Raw genomic sequence first — 7,641 nt, forward strand, 5'->3', positions numbered from 1 at the left:
GTGTAAGTTATTTAACAGTTATTTTATTTTTGTTAATAAATTAATAATTCTGTGTTTAATATAGACTAAGTGAGTTACTCGTACTGTTTTGTTGTCGTCCATTCAATCAACTGACGCCGAATTCGAAAGTAAAAGTAAAATGCTCATGCACCGGCATTTACAAGCTATTCAAAAACGAAGAAAAGCGTGGGAATGTGGGGAAACTCTTACGAACTAACTTACCTCCATCCTTTCCCCTCGGTGATACCGGTATTGCCTGTGTTGCTTTATGCGCACATGTTTTATGTGATATTCCAGTTTTGCGCATAAGTTAAATTCGCATTTTTTGGATGGAAACATAGCTAGTGTCTTTACTCTGTGTTTATAGGGAATATTTGCATTTATTCACGTGCAATTGAATTAGCTGTTTATGTGGTAGAGTGTCGTGATTTTGGTTTGCGTTTTGGTGATTGGCTGGTTATTTTTTGTTATTGAAATTGTAATCTGGTTAGGGTACTTGTGTAGCGTTAATGAAGTGTCGAGTCCAGCAATCTATGTGCCGGGGCTCAGCCCCGGACGGCCCCGGCCCAATTTAATCCCTGCATATATATATATATATATATATATATATATATATATATATATATATATATCCAAAATGCATAAAAATATTGTACTTTTGATCGCTGTAGTGCCCCTGTCAGACCGATTGGAGTGAGTCTTGGTGACATTGTCGGCAGTGTGAGTACTACCATCCCTCCAAGTTTCAAGTCTCTACAACTTGCAGTTTGGTCTGCATGATCAGTTTTACTTGGAGATTGCTGATCCTTGGCCATTCTAACAATTACAATTGAAATAAAGATTCTCTGGATAGAGAATAATTAACAGCCAAATGTAGTCCAGGATATGGTATAAAAGCATTTTCAGGTAACCTAAAACCAATTAAATATATTTAATCAAGGTAAAACAATTATTTAACATAACCAAACTAGCATATAGGGGAGAGTGGGGTAAGATGAGCAATTTTTTTACTTATGTAGTCCTCAAGATAACAGAAAATGAGGCAGAAGTGCAAAGTATGTAAAGTATTTTCAGGATGTTTCCTATCATTTTAAATTATCAGAATGTATGACAAAGGGTTCTAAAAATATGTCTCTTAAAAAATATGTTCTTATAAAAAAGTGTTCCTGTGGCTCAATTTTCAATTTGTATATAAATATAAATATAAATAGTATTTATTAGTAATTTAAAAAAAAATATACAAAAAGTGTAGGTGCATTTTGATATGAACTTGTTTACTAACCATTCATGTATAATTCAATGATAAATAGTTTTTTAAACGTGCAGTTGTCGCCACCTCCTGGCAGAAAAGGATAAGCGTTACAAAACATAAGTGTTTATACCCAAACTATATACTTTTATCCTAGTACTTATGTTATTTAAATGTCTGTAACAAAGAAATAATGATGATTATGTAGTTAAAAAGACTGTTTGTGTTGTTTTTTTCTGAATCAGCAGCAGCAAGAATGCAGATTTGATTGTCTTTACAGTTTTTTTCAATCGCTAACAAGCGTTTACCCATACTTCAGATACTTTTTCTAAACTCTTAACACAGACTCACACCTACAAAACACAATTGGCCAAATGGATATTTTTCTTCTCAAAAATACATTTTGTTAAATATATACTAACTCTTCATTTCAAAATAGAACACATCGTTCTCTGCACACACTAACTTTACCAAAAAACTGGAAATCTGACTCAAAATGAAATTATTCTGTCAAAGAATAACACTTGTTTTCACTTCACAAGGTACATGCAGTCAATCAAAGTACACCAGGTTTCAAAATACTGGCTATTGTTGACATTACAAAAACTGCATAGACTTTTTATGTTTCAGTTTTACAGGTATTTGCATGCAAAACATGCAATCCACCATTTTGACACTAAATTTCTTGGTTGGGAACTGTCTGTCCACATGTACAGTAATGTTCACATTCAAAAGCATTCCAGTAAAAAGCAAATAAGTTTCTTTTTCTGTTTATTACAGGAGCTACAGTAGAAACATGGTATGATAGAACAGAAAACGTTTTTCTGTATTGCTTACAGTGAACAAAATATCCATGAAACACACAAGAGCATTCTGAACAAAAAAGAAAAAAGAAAAAGAAAAAAAATAACAACAGCAAAAAGCCCAGATAAAAAAAAAGGGGGAATTGAATTGAATTGAATTGAGAATGAATGGTAAATTCCAATTCACTTCCTGGAATGGAATTGGATTTGGAATTGGAATGTCAGGAAACAGAATTGAAATCAAATAAATTCCAAAAAATTCCACTTGAGTTGCTAGTTTATAGTACATTAAATATTGTAAATCACATAAACAACAAACATATAAAAGAAATGCAAAGTACTGTATGTTTAGTATGTTAAGCATGGTCATGTCACATGCCAAATTTCAGGAAATGATGATAATTCGGTGCAATAAAAAGTGAATGAAATACATGAACATGACAAAAAAAATTTTGTGAGTTGACATATATTATGTGGTAATATATTGAATGTACAGTACATACAGAAACTTATCACCACTGTCATTCAATAAAATTTTTATTTACTTGCATTTGATCAACTCTATTTCGTACTTTACTTGGTATTTGTAAAGCATCATAAATAAAGTTCAAATGTATGTCTCTAAATGCAATCACAAATAGATGCTCAGAAACAGCAATGAATGGAATTCAGTGGAATTTCCCTGAATTGAATTCCACATCCTGTAATTCCAATTCAATTCCAACTCTGTTTCCTGTAATTGTTGTTGAATTCTAATTCCAATTCCATTTCCTTCTTTGAATTGTAATTGTTGAGTTCATTCCTGAATTGACCCCAACCCTGTTTCCAAAACATCACTCCTCAAAGTCCTCATTTTACTGTATAAGTGTAAATGTAATAGAAAAAATAACCACTGCCTCTGAGTCTAAGCCAGACTGGAATCAGCTGTGGTTGGCCCAATTTACCCAACATAAATCAGCTGTGTGTCAATTATTCAATTGTTTGTTTATTATCAGCTGAGATATATTTTTGATATTGATATTGTTTTTGAACTGATATCATTGCAGAAGCAGAGGTTTTTATACTGTATCTAAGGTTTGGAATATTGTTTTTGCTATTGTGGGATGTTGTGTGTTAACATTCGTAAATACTACAAAAACAATCCATAGTTTTGTTGGGAGGTATAGCTTGTCTGTTAAGAAAATGTAAGCATTGTGGAAATGTGTTCACTGACTGCATATTGGGTGAAAACGACATGAAATGTGTGAATGGTACGGCCATAAAAGACAGATGCTGTGCTAATTGTGTTTAGAGTTTTGAAAATGTGACAACTGTTTGGACAAACGCTTGTTAGCGACTGAAAAAAACTGTAATACCTGTTTCACATCGTAAGCGTCAGTGGAGCGTGTGAAACAGTTGTAATAGACACTGCTGAATCATTAGGCTCGATTGAGATGCGCGTAGCCTCACCTGAAATAAAGACAATCACATATCTCACACAGAGTATGCACTGTCATAGTGTTTGGGAATATTCATGCAGAATTTAAATACATAATCTAATGTAATCAGATAACAAATATTAACATTTAAAAAGAGAACGCAACATCTAGGTTGTTTAAACCAATGAGCATTAGGCTGTGTCGTCAGCCAGTCGTTTCCCATTGTGCTTTTGATCAGCAGTCGCAGCTCTCCTACTGCGCTCGACTGCTCAATCCTACACAGCTGCCTTGCCGTCGCGAGAGTTTTTTGGCACATGTCAGCATGGCTGTATCCGAAATCGCCCCCTATGCCCTATTCACAATTCCCTACATTAGTCCACTCATACAGTTCACTTGAAGGAGTAAATGAAAATGAGTGAGTGAATTCGGACACTAAGTGCACCGGAATGACTGCTGCTTTTGCATAGTTTGCTTGCTGTTTAATAATCATTTTTAAAACGGGCAGTTCCAGTAGTAAGATTATCTTGAACTCTGTCACGGAAATTACGTATAAACCATTTACAGTTTTTTTCAGTCGCTAACAAGCGTTTGTCCAATCAGTTGTCACATTTTCAAAACTCTAAACACAATTAGCACAGCATCGGTCTTTTGTGGCCATACCATTCACACATTTCATGTCGTTTTCACCCAATATGCAGTCAGTGAACACATTTCCACAGTGCTTACATTTTCTTAACAGACAAGCTATAACTCCCAACAAAATTATGGATTGTTTTTGTAGTATTTACAAATGTTAACACACAACATCCCACAATAGCAAAAACAATATTCCAAACCTTAGATACAGTATAAAAACCTCTGCTTCTGCAATGATATCAGTTCAAAAACAATATCAATATCAAAAATATATCTCAGCTGATAATAAACAAACAATTGAATAATTGACAAACAGCTGATTTATGTTGGGTAAATTGGGCCAACCACAGCTGATTCCAGTCTGGCTTAGACTCAGAGGCAGTGGTTATTTTTTTCTATTACATTTACACTTATTCAGTAAAATGAGGACTTTGAGGAGTGATGTTTTGGAAACAGGGATGGGGTCAATTCAGGAATGAACTCAACAATTCCAATTCAAAGAAGAAAAATGGAATTGGAATGGAATTGGAATTGGAATTCAACAAAAATTACAGGAAACAGAGTTGGAATTGAATTGGAATTATAGGAAGTGTAATTCAATTCAGAGAAATTCCAATGAATTCCATTTATTCCTGTTTCTGAGCATCTATCTGTGATTGCATTTAGAGAGATACATTTTAACTTTATTTATGATGCTTTACAAATACCAAGTAATGTATGAAATAAAGTTGATCAAATGCAAGTAAATAAAATGAATGACAGTGGTGATAAGTTTCTGTATGTACTATAATCATATATATTCAATATATGATTACCACATAATATATGTCTCAACTAACAAAAAAAAAATGAGTCATGTTCATTCATGTATTTTATTCACTTTTTATTGCATCGAATTATTATCATTTCCTGAAATTTGGCATTTGAAATGATCATGCTTAACCAACTAAACATACAGTACTTTGTATTTCTTTTATATGTTTGTTGTTTATGTGATTTACAATATTTAATGTATTATAAACTAGAAACTCAAGAGGAATTTTTTGGAATTTGATTTCAATTCTGTTTCCTGACATTCGAATTCCAAATCCAATTCCATTCCAGGAAGTGAATTGGAATTTACCATTCATTCTCAATTCAATTCATTTCAAGATCGCAGAGCTTAGATACAGTAATTTTGTGCTTTTTTTTAGACCCCCCCTACCCCCTCCCCTTTTTTTTATCTGGGCTTTTTGCTGTTGTTATTTTTATTTATTTAATTATTTTTTTGTTCAGAATGCTCTTGTGTGTTTCATGGAAATTTTGTTCACTGTAAGCAATACAGTAAAACTTTTTCGGTTCTATCATATCATGTTTCTACTGTAGCTCCTGTAATAAACAGAAAAAGAAACTTATTTACTTTTTACTGGAATGCTTTTGAATGTGAACATTACTGGACATGTGGACAGACAGTTCCCAACCAAGAAATTTAGTGTCAAAACGGTGGATTGCATGTTTTGCATGCAAATACCTGTAAAACTGAAACATAAAAAGTCTATGCCGTTTTTGTAATGTCAACAATAGCCAGTATTTTGAAACCTGGTGTACTTTGATTGACTGCATGTACCTTGTGAAGTGAAAACAAGTGTTATTCTTTGACAGAATAATTTCATTTTGAGTCAGATTTCCAGTGTTTTGTTAAAGTTAGTGTGTGCAGAGAAAGATGTGTTCTGTTTTGAAATGAAGAGTTAGTATATATTTAACAAAATGTATTTTTGAGAAGAAAATTATCCATTTGGCCAATTGTGTTTTGTAGGTGCGAGTCTGTGTTAAGAGTTTAGAAAAAGTATCTGAAGTATGGGTAAGCGCTTGTTAGCGATTGAAAAAAAACTGTAATAATCAATTTACAACGAATTTGTACCTGTGTTGTACCATGGACAAGCGCATTGTAAAATGAACAGATGAATGATTCAGCTGCGGGTGCCATCTTCTGGTGAGACACGGAAATTCAATCTGCACGTGACTCTCACAGTGCATTATGGGTAATCTCTAGCCGTTGAGTGTACATCGGTTGTTCACTCATTTTTGCGGTGCATTGTGGGATTGAATGAGTGCACTCGAGGACATCCACTATAGTTTTGAACACCACTTAAAATGGCTGTCCCCTCAAATAGTGCCCTATTTAAGGGTATAGGGGGCGATTTCGGATACAGCCCATGACATCAGAGCAAGGCCGTCCAGACACTTTTCTAACTGGCATGATCACCGATGATCGGTTCTGCACAGATTTTGCTCATCTCAAACAAGCCTATTGTCATTCAGGAATAAGATCGCGTGGGAGTTTGAATATCTAGTGAGATCTCGTGCCACAAGATCTCGTCACATCCCTGATATATACAGGTGCCGGTCATATAATTAGAATATCTTCAAAAAGTTGATTTATTTCACTAATTCCATTCAAGAAGTGAAACTTATAATGTATACATTCATTCCACACAGACTGATATATTTCAAGTGTTTATTTCTTTTAATTTTGATTATTATAACTGGCTATGACTATGAAAACCCCAATTCAGTATCTCAGAAAATTAGAATATTGTGAAAAGGTTCAGTATTGAAGACACCTGATTCCACACTCTAATCAGCTAATTAACTCAAAACACCTGCAAAGGCCTTTAAATGGTCTCTCAGTCTAGTTCTGTAGGCTACACAATCATGGGGAAGACTGCTGATTTGACAGTTGTCCAAAAGACGACCATTGACACCTTGCACAAGGAGGGGAGATTCACAAAGAGTGGACTGCAGCTGGAGTCAGTGCTTCAAGAACCACTACGCACAGACGTATGCAAGACATGGTTTCAGCTGTCGCATTCCTTGTGTCAACCCACTCTTGAACAACAGACAGCGTCAGAAGCGTCTCGCCTGCGCTAAAGACAAAAAGGACTGGACTGCTGCTGAGTGGTCCAAAGTTATGTTCTCTGATGAAAGGAAATTTTGCATTTCCTTTGGAAATCAGGGTCCCAGAGTCTGGAGGAAGAAAGGAGAGGCACAGAATCCACGTTGCTTGAGGTCCAGTGTAAAGTTTCCACAGTCAGTTATGGTTTGGGGTGCCATGTCATCTGCTGGTGTTGGTCCACTGTGTTTTCTGAGGTCCAAGGTCAACGCAGCTGTGTACCGGGACGTTTTAGAGCACTTCATGCTTCCTGCTGCTGACCAACTTTATAGAGATGCAGATTTCATTTTCCAACAGGATTTGGCACCTGCACACAGTGCCAAAGCTACCAGTACCTGGTTTAAGGACCATGGTATCCCTGTTCTTAATTGGCCAGCAAACTCACCTGACCTTAAACCCATAGAAAATCTATGGGGTATTGTGAAGAGGAAAATGCGATATGCCAGACCCAACAATGCAGAAGAGCTGAAGGCCACTATCAGAGCAACCTGGGCTCTCATAACACCTGAGCAGTGCCACAGACTGATCGACTCCATGCCACGCCGCATTGCTGCAGTAATTCAGGCAAAAGGAGCCCCAACTAAGTATTGAGTGTTGTACATG

Source organism: Garra rufa, chromosome 4 (genome assembly GCF_049309525.1).
Source record: "Garra rufa chromosome 4, GarRuf1.0, whole genome shotgun sequence".
Lineage (NCBI taxonomy): Eukaryota > Metazoa > Chordata > Actinopteri > Cypriniformes > Cyprinidae > Garra > Garra rufa.